General features: G+C 41.4%; 1 pseudogene; it reads left to right on the top strand.

Moving 5' to 3' along the window:
* Positions 1-3,249: 3,249 nt before the first annotated feature.
* LOC137279045 (cytochrome P450 27C1-like) lies at positions 3,250-20,796 on the top strand (annotated as a pseudogene).
* The last annotated feature ends 516 nt before the right edge of the window (positions 20,797-21,312 follow it).

Here is a 21,312-nt window from a genome sequence, read left to right on the forward strand (position 1 = left end):
CAGAGAGAAAATGACCAGTCTTTCTATATGGGAGCGAAGCGGAAAAATGTTGGCAACGTGCTTCCCTCGAGTACGGGCGCAACCCTGTAAGGAAATGGATATCTACCTTTCATGGTGGCGATAATTTATTTTGATATTGAACATATTTTCCGAACCGAAGCGAGGAAAGTTAACTAGGATTATTTATGTTGCGCAATAATATTTGTGCTACAGTTTGCCTGTGGTCAGTGAAACCCCTTGTCTTCAGCGCGATTAACGAATGTTCTAAACATTAGATTACCCACCTTCCCCTATCATGGTGTATGCATGACCTGATTAACAAACACGAGTTTACGAATCAAATGCCGCCAGTGCTACATTCTAGCAAAGGCTTGCCTCCATAGTGTGGCCTCGATTCCGGATCTTCGGAGGGTCTAACAGTCTAACCATTGGACTACCCCAAATCATGGTATTTGCATGAACTTCAAGGAAGGGTTTGTTTACACAACGAAAACAAAGATATACTGAATACACTCCATGAAATATTGGCAGTCTTGTCCAACGAATGACATTTAGTTGCTGTGCATCTCTTCGTTTGACGTTTCAATCACCTCGACCACGATGCAAACATGGTGAGTCAGCAAGCCGTTGATAATGTCGCAACAACTAGGTCGCCAGGGTGGACATCAAGTACGACCCAACAAGGACGTCTCGAGACATTCAGTGGTGACTAGGCAGACTGATATCTATAGAGCCTCTGACACAATTTGGATACCTCGTCCTAATTCCCCTGTCATTCGACAGTCGTTACAATCAGTGAGTGAATGTTACTATCAGCCGCAGAGCAGTATATTATATACACAGTGATCGTCGGCAATCAGGGGGAGGGTGCCGGCTTGAGCAATATAACACCATCAGGTCGCACATTGTGACCAACAGATCCCCGTTTTGACAGCTGTGTCAATCAAGCTTTGGATGCCGATCAGATGCCTTTAATGGCATTTATAATTCTTCGTCTTCACTTGTAAGTCACAACATGTCTACCTGTCTGTAGTAGTCGAAATTCAAAATTTGCACATCGTTGTTGATTTAGACCTATCAGTAAACGCGCCTTCATGCGATTGGGTGGTCAGGTCAAGAGGGAGATCTGGTCAGATTATGTGTGGATCGGGTACAACTGGCTTTTGAGGCTAATGTGATGATAGATTCCCCTGATTAAATGTAGACTTCGTTTAGGGCTTCAGTACTGGGCGGAAAGGAGATAATGTGTTTCAGGAACTGTGAAGCATTAATTCAGCCACTTCTTTTGGCCAGAGACATAAAAAATACTCGAACGCATTTCCTTCCTGGGATGTAGAATGTGGAAATGGTCCTCTTTGAATATATCATATACAGTAAACCGTTGGACCAGCACAACATCTTGAACAGCCAAAGAAATGCAAGTTTCGAAATTATGAAATCTCATAAAAGTAAGCGTTCATGTTTAGGTCTTCAATTCAAAAGCTTGACGTTTCATTTCTTTTGCAGTTCAGTATATATTGCACAGGCAGAACAGCAAATGTTTATCGGTTTGATCATGGATTCTACCTGCATTTTGTATTGCGAACAAAATATTGACCTTGTAGTCGTAATGAAAATTCGAACTGCATTCCAAAACCCACTGCGTTCTGAATGCATTGCAACAGTTCGGATGAGATGAATGAGTGTGAATGTATCTCGATTGCTGCTGGATTCAGGTGGAATATTCTTCAAATGTATCGACGTATTTCGATTTCAGTTGGAATACAGCTCGAATGTACCTCGGATACAGCCTAAACGTCCTGAATGCTATTCAAATGACGTCATCAGAACACCACCAAATAGCTTAAAAACGTGGTCACCCAACACTGAAACGTCTGATAGCATTTAACAGTCTTGCTGTAACAGTACAATAACATGCTTTTAAGTTTGACCCAGTCTAGGTAAACTTAGTGTCAGTACTTTTCGTTCCACTCCACTACTGACTGTAAGAAAACCCTGTAGGAGGTCGCGTCAGGTAACCTTTGAGCGAGCTGTGACTGTCCAATCAAACGCGAGAAGGCCGAACGGATTTAACCAATCAGACAACGGCTATTGTGTGGGGTTTAAAAAATTCTCTAGTCACTGACACGGATCCCTCAATAAACGGCCTGCAGTATATGTGCTTAGGTTTTTTTTATGACATGGCTACCAGTTGCTAATATTTTCGCAAGCTTACATCCTTGAATATTGTCAAAACGCTATGTTCAGCGACTGTTTACTCACTGTTCAGAGTACTGTAGCGTGCACCATGTGCACTACCCGATAGTGATCGTATGTTGTAACCCGGGCTACATAGGACTGGATCCTCCATTTTGAATTTATAATGAGACACCTGGACACCTGGACACCTGGTGTGTTTGTTTTTAGAACATCCCCCTGGCAGCGGGTTATATTTAGATCTACTATGTCAACAACTGGTGTGCCTATATTTAGATCATGACTCACATGGGTTGTCCCACAACCTAATTTTAAACCCAACTGGATCATATAAGGCCCCCCAAACAGCCCTCCAGATCATTCCGACTTCACTCGCCAAAGAGAGAGCGTATCTTCTCCAGTCTATGTCCTTGACTCTGCTGGTTCTGGTAGCTGTTTACCTTGAAGACAGAAAATGGATTCCATGCACCTCGATACCCTAAGGAAGAATTATTCTGGCCTCGTGCAGGCCATACAGCACGTAGAAGAATTGGTTGACAAACTAATGCAGTTTGGTGTGCTTACTATCTTCCTGAAAGCGGACTTTATGGAGAAACCACAAACCTCCTTCGACAGGGTCCGAGCTTTAGTAGATACCCTTCCGAGACGAGGGCCTCAAGCCTACTCCCTCTTCTGCAAAGCACTGCAGGAATGCGATTAGACAGAATCCATGACATTGCTGGGTCTTGGTACTCCTCCTGACAAGCAGATGACAGAACTACAGGATCATGGGACAACGTCTATGTGACAGCCAAGACATGGGACGATGTATTGAGCATTCATGTGAGGAAGTACGACGTGTACCCGAGTGGCATGGCCTACTCAACCAAGCGGGGCGTTGTGTTGAGTTTGGAACACTGGATGGAGGTCCCAGGAGTTATTTGAACTATTGAGGGGGCTGTCAAAGAAGGGGAACCTAACTCCCAGTAGCATTTGGGAGCTAATGCTTTTGTTGTCATGGATAGTACGGGGATAGAGATTCGACAGTGCTGTTGGGATAACTCTATGCAGTCTATGGTTCCTCGTGCCAAGGGTATTCTGCTGTCCCTAGACCAGTGGAAGAAACTAGAACACTGTGTGGAAGTGATGCCAGACTTTGTACCCGAACTGAAGGACATGGTTCCCTGTAGTGCACAAGAGGATCATCAGAACCAGATGGGATATCTTATCTGCGCTTTTTGCAACCCCACTGGATATGACATGTGGAGTAACTGATTATTTTTCTATGGATGAAAGTCACCCTTCAGCAACTTTCATCCAGCTGTGTTTACTTTGGATGGTATTACAATTAAGTGTGTTGAACAGTGTTACGTGTACTCTAAAGCAATGTACTTTAGAGATTTGGACAGTGCAAAGTGTAGAATACAAGAGACTTCACCAGCAAGGCAAAAACGTCTAGGGAGATGTTTGACAGGTTTTACTCAGAAAGTGTGGGACACTGTCAGTCTTGATGTTATGTAATAGCTAAATGTTAACAGAACATTGACTTAAAACATATATTGATTCAATCCTACCCCAAGACGTTAGCTGAAGCTAGCCCCTTTGACAAAAGATGGGGAATAGGAAATGATGTATCCCATCCTGATATTCAGAAACCCTGGAAATGGCCAGCAGACAACAAGTTAGGAAAAATATTGTTGCATGTTCGTGGAAAGTTGTGAATATTGTTCTTGATATAAATAAAAACCTTGCATTGTACTTTTGTCTTCGGTTTTGCTTCGGTTTCCCGTACAGTTGTGTTTGAGATGGCACCATGGGAAGACTACCTGAATAGGGTCTATTATGAAGTTATACAAAGCTGTGAAAACTGAGGGCCAGTTTAAGATTGGTCTACATCGAATTAAGAAATGGTTGAAAGGTCAGGAGAACTATATGCTGACTCATCAAGTCAGAAGAAAGCTTCCACGAAAGAAGAAACTATTTCAGTCGGACATGGGTTCAGAATTTAAGAATCAGTGGGTAAAGGCCATTTTGGAAAAGCATAAGGTAACCAAACTGTTTACACCAAAGCCCCTTATCCTGAGAGAGTGATTAAAACCATTAAAATGAGACTGTATCGTTACATGTTGAAACACGTAATATACTAATATGTGGATATCTTACAAGGTGTTGTCAAGAGTTACAACCACACCAAACACAGTGAAGACAAAGTGCGACTCTCCCAGTATTTAATTCAACCCCGTACCTTTAAACTCAGTAAAAAGAAATTCACCCTCAAGGTGGGTGACAAAGTCAGAGTGAGTCATCTTAGGAACCCGTTTGACAGAGAATACTAGGAGAAATGGTCTGGTGAAATCTTTACAGTCATCAGAAGATACTGGTCACAAGACAATGACATGTACACGCTGAAAGATTGGGGTGGTGATCCTACTGAAGGTGCTTTTTATTCATCAGAGCTACAAGCCATAGTAGAAAACCCAGATCAGCAGTATAGAATTCAAGATATTGTGAAAAAGAGGACCATAAATAAACGGAAGGAAGTCTTAATGAAATGGCTTCAGTGGCACGAAAAAGTACAATGGTTGGATCCCTGAACAGTGTAAAAGATTATGAGAAGGTATATATAGAGATGAAGCCAGAAAGGAACTCATTTTGGGAATGGAAGACACAGTAGAGGCACAACCTCTCTCACGAAGCAGGTATGATGAAAGTTGGACTTTGCTAAGTCAAAAAGTGACCAAAACAGAAACAGTGTTTCTCTCTCAAATCATCATTATTTACATTGTGGTGATTACGTGTATTGTCAGTTTGTCCCTAGACAAAGGAAACTCCAATCTGTGGACAGCATTGCTCAGTACTAGTTTGGGATACTTGTTACCTAATCCCAAGATTAAATCTAAACATGGATAAATATATTATGATCAGAAGTACAGATAGTGAACGTCTCTATCCTAGTAACAAACCTTATAACTTCAGAGTAGGTTTGAATGAATCATTACATCTTGACCAAAGGTAGAGAATAGGACTGGCAGAAATATCTATATTGTCCTGGGACATAGATAAAACGTCGGAGTGTCGAGACATTTATATCTATTCCTCAATGTGTGATTCATCTTATGTTGGGGAAACTAAACAACCTTTACTGAGGCGTTTATGTCTCATGGGAAACCGAAAAGAACATTCATTTTCATTTTGTCAATGTCAGTATGTCCCCATGAATCTAAGAGATGTTCAGACTGTGGATGTCTATATGAATGACCATGAGGGTAATCCAGCTTTATTTATCCGTGGACCAGTGACACTGACACTTCACCTCAAACTGGTCCCGTTTTGGTATTCATCATGAATAATCCATGATACAAACTCTTCATACCCGATGCTGAAAAATGGACCCGATTTTACATGCTCAGGGCTGAAGAGGAAGGAGATCCTCATCATTCCATCATGCGTGGAGGAGGAAAATCTTCCATGATGTCTGGGGATCGCTTTTTAGAACTGTACGATCCAGAGTGGAAGAAAGATAAACCAAAAGAAACCTCAGAACAACCTAAGATTAATTTCGTGACCCCTACTCAACAAGCAGTCGAACGGGCTCGTATAGGAGAAACCTATAAAAAGGCACACTAAAGGTGGAAAAAACAGTTCCTCCCAGAAGTGCATGCTGTGTACATATAAAAGACGTGGCTCTGATGATAACTTGGATATACCCATCAAAAGGAGGAAGAAATAATGGCTTCATACACAGAAAGTATATCCATTGAGGTTAACACTGATGAATTTGATCTCTTCACTGTACCTCCTACCTGTACGTCCGTGGATAAACAGTATTAGATGACCTACAGACCGACGTCTCAAATTACAACTGATTCCAGTCCCATTGAATTTAACATCTCTGGACAAGGGGTAGATTACACTGACTTGAGGAGAGCTCAATTACATGTATAGGCCAAGATACTCAAAGCAGATGGAACAAACATTACAACAAACGACAGGTCAATTTATGGCTTCAAAGTCTGTTCTCTCAAGTGGATTTGTCTCTCAATGGAAAACTCATTACGAGTTCGACCAATCTATATACCTACAAGAGTTATATCAAGGTTCTTCACAACGAAACCACATCTAAGATATGAATACACTGATGATGGAACTGTGGATATGAGTGGGCCTCTCTAGGATTCGAAACGTTACTTAATTAATGTGTGGATTTACAAATACGAATGTTCCGCACCCCTGTGGCGTTTAATCTCATGTCTGGAGAGGACTCACCCAGTTACAAGGTGAAAATAGAATCTAGTTGCGAATATGTAGGATTCCACCCAGCTCAACCATCACCACCAGTGATGTCAAGTTCTCGCTCATCACACAGCAAATTATCCTTTCACCGAAAGTGACATGAAAACTGTAACTTTACCCAAAGGACAGCTGAACTACACAGTGGATAATTTGTTTCAAAACAAGGTCCCCAACAAAATTGTAGTGGCACTGGTATCTTCAGAATCCGTCAATGGCAGTTACACCAAGTCACCCTTTAATTTTCAAATGTATAATCTCAGTTCTATTGTTCTTTATGTGGATGGAGAATCACTGCCGGGAGAAGCCCTACGGGTAACAGTACATCACAGCTTATGATGCTTTGTTCGAAGGAAGAACATCCATAGGGTTGGATATTGAAAGGGACGACTTTAAGGGCGGATGTGCTCTGTACCATTTTTAGTCTTGAACCCCATCATTTGAAAGACGACTACTTGGATCTGATGAAAAGAGGAAACCTAAGGCTTAATCTTCAGTTTAGCAAGGCATTACCTGAGACAACAAATCTGATTCTCTATTCCGAGGATAATCTCATGCTGACTGTGGATAATATTGTACTCTACACCATCAATATACTACAACTGATGTGTGCCCACGATGAGGATGGAATCACGAACCAGTTTCATCTGACAATAGGAGCAGCAGACCAACTTCTTAAGAAAATCATCTCCTACCCTCGAGGCTTTAACATCAATACACAAGATACAACACAAAGAGGTCAGCACTGGATCGCTATTTGGTTACATTCACCATTCTTTGACAGCTTTGGAGAAAGACCTAGTTACTATCGAAGAGAGTTTCAAGACTTTTTATGTAAAAATGTATCATGTTATCAGTACAATACCAAAGTACTTCAAAGCAGTGACAGCTCTACCTGTGGACTCTTTTGTTTTTACTATATTATCATGAAATATAGAGGATGTGTGTTGCATGACATTTTCGCTAAAAATACAAAGGTTAATGATGCCATGATATCCCAGGAGGTTTTGGGGTCATTTCTGGTGTTTTGGAATTCATTTCCACTTCCAGTCGTTGTCTGTTGCCTACAAGTCCTTGAGGCACATGTATCTCTTCTAAGCCATGATAGAATTCCCGTGGGTTGAAAACGTTTATAGAGTTTATATTGTGAATCCTTGAGTAAGTCTGCAATATGACTCCCTTCAATTACTTAACCCTTACAGATGAGGACACCTTTCTCATCTCATGATAGTCTATGATCAGGGTGACTCTGAATATGTCTCAATAAAGCATCACCTCTCTGTCTGTAAGGTTTGGGGAGCACACTCAGAATTAAACTGCTATCCATGGGTTCTGACCCATCAATGGTGGTATGATGATTCACTCCTGAAGTGGGCCCATTCATTGTCCCACCACTCATTGGATTCACGTAATATTTAATATTATCCATAGATATGAGCACCTGTTTTTGGATATGCTCCATTACAAAGTCTTCAATAAAGGCCCAACAACCTTCATAACTAAACTAATGACAGCCAGACATTTCTTTGTCTTAGATACGGTTTTATCACCAAGAAAAAGGAGCACTTTTCTGTGTTTTCTCAGTGCAGTCAACTGCTTCTTCGACAGACGAACATCAGAATTTAACATATTATAAATAATCTCCACCAAGGTTTTTAATTGTTCGTCAGTCACACTTTGCATAAGCAACTTCTTTTGAACAGGAGATGTACTCTCCTGCAAAACCGTAAGAAATATCCGTTCTGTCTGAGTGTCTTAGACATAATGGCGTTTAATTCATTGTTCAGCAACATTTTTTAAGCACAACAGTTTTGATTACTGGTGGGTCACTGAATGAACATGGCAACCAATGTCACTGATATTTATAGGCTCCTCCAGCTGAGTCATGTGTGTAGTGACAGCCATTCACAATATAGTCCATGGGTATCATACTCCTACCTCTCCATGTGAGGGTCAGTGTGTATCCCGCAGTTATTAACAACACAAGTATACACCATAGGCATTAGGCATTAGAGGAAAACTGTTCAATGTCTGCTTCCATGGGTAAACCCTGTTGGAACACAATATTTGGTACAGTTCTTTTCATATCGTCAAACTGGGATTGGTAGACACCAGAAGAACAAGATTTTCTGGGGTGGGTCCTTCATATACATGCCATTCACATGTTACAACAGTCTTTCCTGCCCCTGTGGGTCCAGACACACAAATACTGGAGCAAGGTTCAAAAGGTGTTAAACTTTGAGTTTCCCAAGGTTTAGTCGGATCAATCACAGTTTCAGTTATGCCCTCCCTCTTCGTTAACCAGTGCCTCTTCCCTTGAGCATCTCTATCTAATTTGTTAACTTTGGATAGATGTAAGGGTAGTCTCAATAAATGTCGAGCTGGACAACCAGATACAGGACAGTCTTTTCTTAACCTACCCATCTTGTTTAATTTATTTAATTTATGAAATTAACCATAAATACAGTGAGGCTCCCAAATGGCTCCCAGGTGGTTCCCTATGGCTCCCAAATGATTCCCAAGTGGCTCCCAATGGCTGCCAAGTGGCTCCCAATGGCTCCCTATGGCTCCCAAAAAGGTCATTTGGCCCTAACTTAATAGAAATGTCCCTGCTAAGTACTAACCTCAAAACCCATAGGTCACGGTATCTAATTTTGGAGGAGTTGGTCACTTTTATGACTGTCTCCTTTTTCTTCTAAACCCAACATGTCTTTCTTGTGAAAAAGCATCATGTCCTTGACAGACTCAAAGTTGATGATTTGTGAATTGGTACAATTCAAAGTGAATCCTCTAACTTTACACGTTTCTTTGCCAGATTTTGTTTTGTAAGCATAATTCTTTTGTCCTGAACAAAACAATGCAATGGGGTCTCCTTCTAATTCATATATGAGATCACCTAAATAGTCCCCCAATGGTGGGTTCACATCACCAGGGTCAGACACAAAAATGATGAGTCTGTATCGTAGTACAATACACGTTCTTGCAGCATGTCCAACACACTGTAGCCTTGCATAACAGGTGGTAAAAGTGGCAATAAAAATATTGGTGACATCACTGTCTGGAATGATATTCTGAATCACGAGTCCACTGAAACTGAGCTACGTGGTCATTCAGAATGTGAAAATCGCGTAGGGACTTTTTGGGGTCAGCCAAAAGTTGATACAATTCTTCTAGCTTAGTACTATGAACGAATTGTGTCTGTTTCAGGTTGGGTCTCTGGGCATATTTACCCCAAAATGAATTCAACATCAGTTTCGAAAGGGCTCTCAACCCTGGGTTTTTCTCAATCTTTTCTTTGTCTAGCTGTATGCCTTCATTCTTCAAATAATTGTCAATGTATTTCCGCTTGTCTTCATCTGACTGACACCATGCAGGCCAACCCGAAGACTCTTGCTTTATTTTCAAGAAGGTGTTGATGTAACTCGCAAACAAACCACCCGATTGGCTCTTTTTGTCATACTGAGTGTTTTCCTCCCAGTGATAGACTTGATACACCTTTTGAATTTTGTAACCCTTTTCAAGAGCTTTGTGCAGCTCTGGAAGGCACCATGTCCAAATGAAGCTATGCTCCTCATCAGTATGCTGGCATGGTTTTTGTTGTTCCATTTCAGCACATGCGTGACACAAAGCAAATTTGAGTTTGCCTTGAGACTTCAAGGGTAAAACAGGATGATACAGCCCACGAGGGGGTAGGATCTTGACTTTGGTAATCCAAAAATACTGGTCCAAGGATTTGAATTTTTTGGTAATGATTTGAGGATGCTGACCATACTTGTTCACCCAAGGATACAAGGATGTGAAATAAAGGATAAAGGACATCCATGACAGAGAACCATCAAATTGGTAGACAGTGTTGCTGTCACGACAGTACCCATCCACCTTCTACTTGGTCACTGGGATCAGATATTCCACTTCATTCAAAGCGTGCTGAATGTGTTTATCATGGGAATGAATCAACTATTCCAGCCATTGTATTGAGGTGAGATTGTATTGATCCTTGTGTATCCATCTCCAGGGACCTTGGCAATAGGACTAGGAAGGGTTTCTTCTTCGTGAATCACAGCTCCTGCCTCTTGTACTGCTTGAAGGGTTAGCCAGGACCCAGGTTTGACTTCCACCAAACTGGCTGTCCTTTTACCACTTTCACAGAAAGCCAAGGGGTAATGTGACCATGCCAGAGTAATTTTACATGACTGTGCTTGGTCAAACACTGGCAGACACTGGTAATGGTAATGTAATCTGTAGGATCAATGCCGGTTCTTTCTTCTCAGTGATGTGCTGAGTTTTAGGGTCCTTGACAAGATATGTCTTTGTAGTGACAGACAATAATAACTGTCAGAAAGTCATTAGAGCTTCCCTCAAGATCTGGACGTCCGACCGACAACAGTCTTCCATTTCTTGAGCAACGTCAAAGATTTTGTCCTTTTGTTCAGCATGCCATTGCAGGAAGTCACTCCTACCCTTGGTGGACATACTGTTCACTCCACAGATAGAAGCATCAGGATAAGGTCCAACATATCATTGATTGGCGTGGGTATTAAAACAATGTGGGAAATAGCCTTTCTTCAACTCTTCCAGATGAAACATCTTGGGAAGGTTGGTCAGTTTGGTATTGAAATAAGACAACAGTCCAATGTTCAAGCCCCGAGGGACATGCATGGACATGAGTTTGGACCCATTGTACACAATGTTGTCGGGTAGGATACTATTTTGGATCAGATAGTCTAGAAGAAAGTAACCGTCATAACCCTTGAAGTTGCGGGCAAACACCGAAAAGGTTTTGTGAGGTTTTGTGAAAAGCCATTTACCGAATAGTGCAGCCGTTTATGGGCCTTTGAACTTGACTTCTCGATGACCACAAGTGTCTGGACACGGAGGCATCTTGAAACATTTGAATTGCTTATGCCATTTAGAACAATGATCACAACGAGATCCACAACTTGTACACTTCGCGTCCGGTGTGAAAGGTTCATCCTTGCACACATCACAGACAGACTGGGCTATGACAAAGTTAGGTCTGTGCTCCTGACACCCACACCACGACTGATGAGGTATGGTGAGAGCAATCATCATCAGGTCCACACTGTGAACAAGGGGAAGATGGATAACCTTCTGCACAGGTAGACACCTCGTCTTGTGAGCACTCGAAATCAAACATGATGAACTTTTTGACATCCTGTTTGTCATTCACATGTATGGGTGTATGATAGCAATTATTATCCATGGGAACCCTCTACCGCAGGGTTGACACATGTAAGTGTCACAATCGTGCTGACCATCTTTGTTTTGTCACATGTTCCGAACTTTAAACATTGAGGATAGCGCCAGTAGGTCTCACATTCTGATGTCACCCAACTTTTTGGGTTGTTTGTGAGCCACAAAATACTCCTCCGTTTGACATTGCATGATGCAGTCAGGACAGGTTTTTGCAGTATCATTGGCCTTATAGGATTTTCTTTGCAGACCCTACAGTAATTTTGACACACCTGCTTTATCACACATGGTTGTGGCGAAAGGGGTCTGATGGATGTTTTCCAAGTTGGTGTACAAGGTGGGTGGACATTTCTTGTGCTCCAGTGCCAAATATGAGTATTTTCCTTGTCATTAGTAGACTAGAAACCTACACTCGCATTGATCTAAAGGATGAACTTGGAGGAGATCCTCCCATTCAGCCTTAGATACTCGATGAACTTTTGTGAAACATACAGCTAAAGCTTTTGCCATACACAGGTTGTCTTTATTTTTGATTTCTACTATAGCATGTTTCAGTTTCACACTTTCTTCAACATTGGAGGTGTTATGTTTTGTACCTCCTGTGGACATATCAAGAAAACCAATATCAATATCGAAAGAATTGTCCTAGGCCAAATTGTTATGACTTTTCAATACATTTCCTATATGGTTTAGAATCATGTCGGCATTCAGTTCCTCCAATGGTCAGAGTGGGATCACAATGGAATTTTGCACATTTTGATGGTGAAGCACAACTCGGCCCAAATCTTGATCCTGTAAATTTCCTCTAGCTTCTTTTAAGACATCATCAAACATGGCATGTAAGTTGTCCTGTAAATCATTTAAATTTTGTCCTTTCCACTGATCATTAAATCGTACTTTGTACACCACTCTTTCTATAGCCGCATGTTTTGCAAAGGTTCTTTCTTTTCTAAGGTGAAATTCATAAGCAGGTTAGACCTCCCGTGAGTCATCATTTTCAGCTCCTTGTTAACTATCGAAATAGATACTAGTATTTAATTCATCCAGCCCCACTTGACTGGATAAATATGTATCGTAATCAAGATCCCCTTGAAAAAGATTGTCCTAAGCCAGGTTGTCCAATGACAGCTGAGACCCCCTATCTGTACGCTTTGGGGATGGTCCTGGTGCTGGAGAGCCTGTCCGTTTCCTTGAAGAATTTACACCTACTTGTTTAGAGGTACTGGGCATAGTGACCGATGGGAAGGCGTTAAGGGCAGGTTAACTTATGATGACGAAGTGCAGGCATTCTCCTGAAAGTAGTTACACAGAAGCAACAGGGTAAACCCTTGTGTAGGCAATTATCGGCTTTGCTTGAGTTAATGCTCTTCAAAGAAGTATTGTCATCAGAGTCATCAAAAGAATCAATTTTAGTCTGGAGATCCATCTGAAATAATACAAATATTCACCCTGAACCATGCTATGTAGTATTGTGACATTTTCAGTAGTATTGTGCTAACATGACAATTAAATAGTGTGTACTAATTAATATCCATTCACTTAACACATTACTCCATTTAGAAATGTGAGCAACCGTTCTGGACATGAAGCCGTTTGGAGTTATGGCCGTTTTGATAGGACCGTTTGCGAACCGGTTTTTAGCCTGAGACGCTAGGGTTAAGGGACGTACCTCTAGTTTACTACAGAAACCGCGCGAAAATTTCTTTGAGTGAGAGCGGAGAGGCGTGGTTGGTGGTTGGTGTGTGATCCTCTGTGTTTTCTTGGATAATAATGCAAAAATGTGCTGAATTTGTGTGTCATTCTTTATTGTGATTGGATACTCTTTTTTTTGGTGTGTATACCGTTCAGGATCTGTATGCTGATGACGGGACAGATCACGTATGTATCTTTACATTGTTCTAATATCACCAGCCCCCGTGGTATGTATGAACAGATGATTTTAGAGGCAAGACAGTCATCTGAAGAATGAAGATTTTATGGATATCAACTTCTTTATATGAGAACACAACGGTTCGGAGTTAATGCTTACTCCTTCATCACTTGCACTACGTGTGGTGATAATGCCCTTCAAAGAGAAGACAATCATCTATATTTTACATTGACAGGTTTAATATCACCACAGGTAGTGCAAGATGTGTAGGCCTTGATTGGGAAACATACAGTTCATCACAGGATATATAAGCGTGAATAGTGTTTGTTTTTCAGTTACTAGTTATTTTTTTATTGTTTTCAACATTTATTTAACTGAAATAACAAGAAAATAAAGTATTTTTTAAAAATATCTTCTGTGAAAACATGTTCTCATTGTACCAAATCAAACCGTCTCAGGATACAGAGATCTAAACGCCGAAAACAGAAATCAGCCCATGTTATTCTTGTGGAGTGAAAATGCCATTTCCGTATTAAGATTATTTTTACACGTAACCTGGTAACCACGTGCACATTGAAGGAAGAATGTATCCATGTGTAAACCAGTCCATGATAATATAAGCAAGACACAGTGTTCTTAGGAATATAATTAAACTTGATTTCAACAATGGAGACACCACTTAATGAATACTTATATTTGATGTACATATATATTTATTTTAAAATATTTATGCAATAATCACATCCTTCATTTCATGTTGTATTTGCATAGCAATTCTACAGGGATTCTAATATTCCCCATGCATAATAACTATGATTTTCACAATTTTCATTTTTTATCAATAGTGTCATTTGGTTTCAAAATAGTGGGGTGGGGAAGCGATATATGCCCTAGTTTCACAAAGGTTTGGGCGTGAAGGCCATAATGCTTCTCGGTTCATTGAGCGTAGGGAGAGGCAATGTTATGGTAGAATGCACCTCACTCGGAGGCTGTCACAGATTCAAAGAAAGAACAAAATTAACATGGACACTCGGGAACTTCTATGTGAAGTTAATTTGTTTTTTCACTTCATTACACACTTGTTTTCTTAATCTCCATGCTTGGTCGGGAAGGCTTCCTTGTTTCATAAGTTGAGAGCACTTGTTTGCTAGATGAATATACTTTAGGATAGTAAATTTGGGGTTTAAGAGTTGTTTGGAACAATTTTCAATGTCAGTATTCTAACCTTAGAGGTCCTCTCTTGGTGAACATAGTGGACTTTTCCAGCACCAGTTGCTGACCCCTACAGATGGAAGATCATATTGAGAGAGGAAATGGTGACTTTAAAAATAAAGGCCAAATTGAGAGGAAATGGCAACCTTGAAAATACAGGTCAAATTGAGAGGAAATGGTAACCTTGAAAAGAAAATATGGGTCATATGGAGGAAATGGTGTTCTTAAAACTCATTGAAGGAAATTTCCAGAGTTTGGTACGGGAAGTACAATTTTCCTTATATAAAACCTGGGTGCCCTCTTTTCCACTCGCACACATACATTACACCCATCCCCGGCTCTGCCGTTCAGTGTTAGAAGAAATGGTTGAGGAATATCTTGAACTGTGAGTATTTTAAAGTTTGATCAGTTTTATAAAAAAGGTGATCACAAAGTGTTTGTTCACTGAATATAAACTGATAAATCCTTTAAAATGATACTAGTGTAAAATGTTTTTTTCATGATGGTAATTTCAGACAAGATTTTGTAACATATTGTTACTTGTTTTTGTTCACTACCGGGTTTTTGTGAGATAAGGAAGCCCTCTGGGTGGGCAAATGATTCATTCATTGTTGGAGTACAGTCATATCTCACCTGTTTCTTCACATGAATGGGTTACTTGTCCCAACCCCTCTAAACATCTAGACATGCTGGGTTGTTGAATATATTCTCAATATTGGATCTATCCATTCATGGACATATGTGTGTTGCTGGATACAATGGAAATGTGTGTGGATCTGTTCACTGACATATGTGTGTTGCTGGATACAATGGAAATGTGTGTGGATCTGTTCACTGACATATGTGTGTTGCTGGATACAATGGAAATATGTGTGGATCTGTTCATGGACATATGTGTGCTGAGGAATTTCTTATGGATGCTGTGAGGCAAGTTGTTCTCCCTTACATGGTGTTTGCACAAATGTGTGAGGGGTAACTTACCTTGATGTTCTGTTGATGTATATTGAGAGGCAGATGAAAATATATATCCAGTGAATTACACACAGATTAGGGTTAAATCCAGCAAAATTGCACACAATATAATGCCGAGAGGGTTGTAATAAATGGGAAACAATGTGTGAAATCCCTTCAATGTATATCCACTAGTGACTTCAGAGACTGAGTATGACATGGGGCTGTTTGGTGGGGCTTATATATACCTACCAGAGTCTAAACATACGATGTGGGAAAACCCCTGTACAACATGGTCTAAATATAGACACACCAGGTGTTGACATAATAGATCTAAATATAGCCCGTTGTATATATAACAACAACAAATCTTACAATACATAGGTAAACCCGTATACTGGCGTCTCCTATTCTCGCGGTACTTACGAATATCAGCTGAAAAAATAATATAAACAGTTCTTTTCGTATGTATGCTTGTTGTTTTTAAATGAAGAGATCCCTCCGCTAACATCTGCATCTATCAACTCCTTGATCCATCAAGTGTATTATCTCACTTGAGCTCGATGAAAAACATGATCGTCCACTGCTGACTTTTCGAGGCGTCTCCTATTCTCGCGGCATAACGAGAAAGTAACGTTATTAGGTGTAAAGAAGCTAGAAAACGTAAATGCTGTAGATTACCCCTGTTTAAAGGCAGGAATGTTGCTACCAGTAGCCCTAAGAATTCTTAACTTTGATCGTAGCCGGTGTAAAGAATGGGCTTAAGACGTCAAGGCAGTCGTAACTCCCATACTTTATCACTGACTTAGGACAATCGGAGTGCCATGATCGCCTTCGGGAGCGGGGCCCTGGACGTAAACCTGTTGCTCAAATATCTGGTTTAATTCGAACTTTGTCAGTTGTCGTTTTGGAAATGTTCGCAGTTTTTAAGTGGGTATTAACACCAAATTGAGCAACATTAACCATCGTTTTTGCTCTTTGCTTGAGAAAAACCTCAAACCTACGCACTGCAGGATTACAACTTCCATGCTATCTCTGACAGTAAACCAAGAGTACAAGCAGTAGTGTAAAACCCAGAAACATAATCAGGGCGAAAGGCGGAGTGAAACATACATTCATAGGATTCTGTCTCTCCCAAGGGACGTAAATGAGGCCACTAAGACATCTGTGTCCCCCAATTTCGTGGTGGTCACGACTACGTATGTAAGATTCACAATATATTCCTGCAACCACATACATAGGTGATGCAGGTTCGGTAATCGTTACATTCATATCTGTCTATACAGCGAGGGTGAAACCTGGCATGCTCTGAGACACTCTTGTGAACAGACACATGCTGAAGACCAGAACTGTGGAGTCTTATACTGGGAACTTCAACAAGGTGGTGGCTGAATTCCTCGACAGACTGGACAGGATTCTGCCCGACGATAGAGAGATGCCCAGTCCTGACGAGGGGCTGTTCAACTGGTCCCTGGAGTGTAAGTACCACGTTAACTTTGTTCATGACAACTCGTGTATTATTCAATGTTCCAGTACCCAAAGGTTGCACAGATAACTGACCGAACAAGGTGGGGATGGGCGTGTAGGGCATGTAAGACATATCCTTTACTGTGTTGTGCTGCGGAAACCTTGAAATTAATGATTTTACTTTTTCTGGCGTTTTAAAACCCATGCACTGTTGAAAACGGTGTAGAACAAAATGACCACAAGTCAGTCTCAAGAAAATGCTATTGTTTGCATATCCTATCAGGGATGAGATGGTATGTTACCTAGTCGTTCCTTACGCCGATCCTCACGGTCCGGGTTCGATTCCCCACATGGACGCAGTGTGTGCATTGGTTGAATATTACTAAAACGGCGTAAAACTAAACTCACTTACTCCACTGTTAATGACGTTCCATGTTCCTTCAACAGCCATCAGTAGAATTCTATACGAGAAGAAACTGGGCTGTCTGTTAGACGAAAAGAGCAAGGACGCACAGGACTTCATCAACAGCGCTCACGAAATCTTTGCGACAACCAGAATGCTGGCCCCCTTTCCTCCTCACGTTTCTGAAGTGATCCTGCCCAAATTTTACAAACAGCATATGGCAGCCTGGGAGACTTCATTCCGTGTGGGTGAGTCTAATCCACCATTATTTCCCCCTCATTCAGTTTTTCTCACCATTTTGCGTACTTCATTCCGTGTGGGTGAGTCTCACTTGTCATCCTGTACATGTCATTCCATATGGATGAGTCTGACTTGCCCTCATGTATACTAAACATAATTGTCATAAGGGTCTTTTCACACTTCTTTCAGCTAAAGGAGTAATCGATGAGACAATTGAAAGGATTAAGAACAAAGTTGAGTCGGATGAAGGCGACGTTGGTTTCATCACACACTTCCTGAAGGAGAACATGGACAAACAGGACCTGTACGTCAATGTGTGGGAGCTCATGGCGGCGGCCGTGGATACGGTGAGTGCTTATAGATACGGCAGATGTTCATGGATACGGTGAGTGCTTATAGATACGGCAGATGTTCATGGATACGGTGAGTGCTTATAGATACGGCAGATCTTCATGGATACGGTGAGTGCTTATAGATACGGCAGATGTTCATGGATACGGTAAGTGCTTATAGATACGGCAGATGTTCATGGATACGGTGAGTCTTTATGGGCATTGGTAGTCATAATTGATACGTTGGCACTTTATGGATACGTTGAGTCCTAACTATTACTGAGAATGTTTATGGATAAATTGAGTCTTTATCGACAAGATGAGTCCTTGTGGATAAAGAAAAACGGGTATAATGAACATTACCTACACTGATAGGAGGAGAAGACTTTTAACAAACAGTTTCAAAGAAAACCGATGTGAGCCCCTGTTGCTCGGTGTGCAGAGTTGTAGCTTTTGCCTGTAGCAGGATCTGCTGGCTCTGTTTTCACCTTCCCGTGTCTTGGGGGTTTCCGAAAGGAAATAATGATCTACATCACTTGGATTCTTCCATCCAAATAAAAACGGGGACTTCGTGCTGCAAAAACCAAAACTCTCTCTCTGTCTTTTTTTAGACTTCATACACCACGCTGACCATGCTGAACGAAATATCACCTTGTCCACGTGTACAGGACGCCCTCTATGAAGAAATCACACGAGTTGTCCCCGCTGGCGAGGACATTGATACCTGTCTTCCAGGATGTACCCAACTGCCACTGCTTTGACCAGGATTGCACAGAACGACCTTGTACTTATGAATTACAGTATTCCCAAAGGGGTAGGTATTGGAAGACGGTCCTCTAAAACCTACCCCACTACACTCACTCTGATGCTCACTGTTTCTAAATAAACTAGGTCTCGATTTTCGAAGCTCTCTTAGCGGTAAGATAGTTAATGTCAGTGTATGGCACTTACGACGATGTTAGGGTTAAGAGAGCTTCGAAATCTAGGCCTAGATATATACATACAGACTGAATACAGGACGGTGTTAGGGTAAGATGCACGTCCACGGTAGCTCAGTGGTTAAAGCGTTCACTCGTCACACTAACTACACCGGTTTTGTAATCTGATGGTCCGGGTTGTGAAGCATACATAATTGAGATGGTGTTTCAAAGAGCAGTACTGGCACAACCGCTTCGTTCATATCTTAGTGATATCCACTATATCTGACCAGTCGGCTTGTTCACTCAAGACATCGCTTTGTTTTGATAATTGTTTATGTGTGAACTTAGACCAAGGTCTGGGTGGACCCTTACACCATGGGACGTCTCCGACGTCACTACGACGATCCCGACACGTTCCTGCCTGAACGCTGGCTCCGAGCTACTAGGACTACAAAACCGCACTCTTTAGCGTGGTTGCCATTCGGGTTTGGAGTCCGAGCATGCGTGGCTTAGTATCATTCAGACTTCCGGTTCAGGTATTGTCGTCTTGTATTATTTCAGATGCCAATTACTAAAATGAACAGAAAGCAGCGACAGCTCGCCATACGCGATCAATATCGGTAGTCACCAATCTTTAGTTTGCCAATGTACCAATTTGGCAAAACGTGTCTGGCCACACCTGCTTAAATATTCAACAACATTATCATAATTTGTATTTTATGCGGAATGTTTTAACGCAAGTATGTTTTGCACAGTGAGATGTTTTTCTGCAAAGTCTCTCACTCTACTGCTTCATCATCACACACCCAAGGTATGATCCACTATGTTTCAACTCCCGTGAAGATCCGCATTAGAAGTGGTCCTCGTTCACCCATGTTTGTCACAAGAGGCGACTGACAGGGTCGGGATGTCAGGGTCGTTGACATTGTTGACACGTGTCATCGTATCCCAGTTGCATAGAACGATACTCATGCTGCTGATCACTGGATTGTCAGGTCCAGTGTCGATTATTTCACAGGCTGACGCCATATAGCTGAAATGAAATGCTGAGTGTGGTGTGAAACAACAAACCCACCAACCACGTTAGTGAATCTAAATCACTTCAATGTCAGAAAATTGGAATGTTCCAATCTGGTGGTTTTCTTCTGTTCATAACTGTGTCATCGTTGGTTCACTAAGATGGCTTCCATTCAGGGCAAGGCTGACGTTTGGGGTTATCATTTATTTGCAGGCCGACGCGTTGCGGAACTAGAGATGTAGTGATTCTGTAGAGTGAAATGTGTTCCAGCACAGGCAAACTGTCGCGCAAATAGGGCTGCGCAACAGCGAAAAAAACGAGCATTGCTTTTCTTGTTTGTAGAAAGACTGGTCATTTTCTTTCTGTTACGGAGCCCTCTATGTGGTATTGTTTTCATTTGGTTCCAAGTACTTTTTTCCAAATAAACTTAAATGGCATTACGGTATTCTAGAGTTTCTACAAATGTAACCATATATTGATTCCCGGGACCTGCCTTGTTGTGTGTTTCAGTTTGTGCGCAAGTACAAGCTAGAGGCTATTTCCACAGAACCCTTCCGGATAAAATATGACCTAATTCTTCTGCCAAAGGATCCCGTGAGAATCCGTCTCATAGACAGAGAGTCGGCGTAGTTTGAATGTACCCTCACGCATTCGGAGTGTAATTCAGAGACATGCCGAATGACGGAACAACAACGTCCGCTTGTGCCCCTCGTGCGTTCGGATGGCTTTCGTCTAAACTGTTTAGTCCTTAATTTTGTTTTCATGGATCCAGTTCTTTAGAGTAAAGGATTCCATCAAAGTTTTCTCTCAACCTGACAGAAAAGTTACAGTTCGTTTCCATGACAACCGCACACTGAGACAGTAATGTCCATCAGTCCATCCTTTTTACAATATGATCTGTGATTCGGTTGCGCAACAGAGAGAAATATGACCAGTCTTTCTATATGCGAGCGAAGCGGCCAAAGGTTGGCAACGTGCTTCCACGAGCACAACCCTGTGGCGATATTTTATTTTGATAGTGAAAATATTTTCCGAGCTGAAACGAGGAAAATTAACTAGGATTATTATGTTGTGCAACAATATTTGTGCTACATGTCGCCTGTAGTGAATGAAACCCTTGTCTTCAGCGCAATTAACGAGCGTTCTAAACGATTACCCACCTTCCCCAATCATGGAGTATGCATGACCTGGTTAACAAACAGGAGTTTACGAATCAAATG

This window comes from Haliotis asinina, chromosome 3 (assembly GCF_037392515.1).
Source record: "Haliotis asinina isolate JCU_RB_2024 chromosome 3, JCU_Hal_asi_v2, whole genome shotgun sequence".
Lineage (NCBI taxonomy): Eukaryota > Metazoa > Mollusca > Gastropoda > Lepetellida > Haliotidae > Haliotis > Haliotis asinina.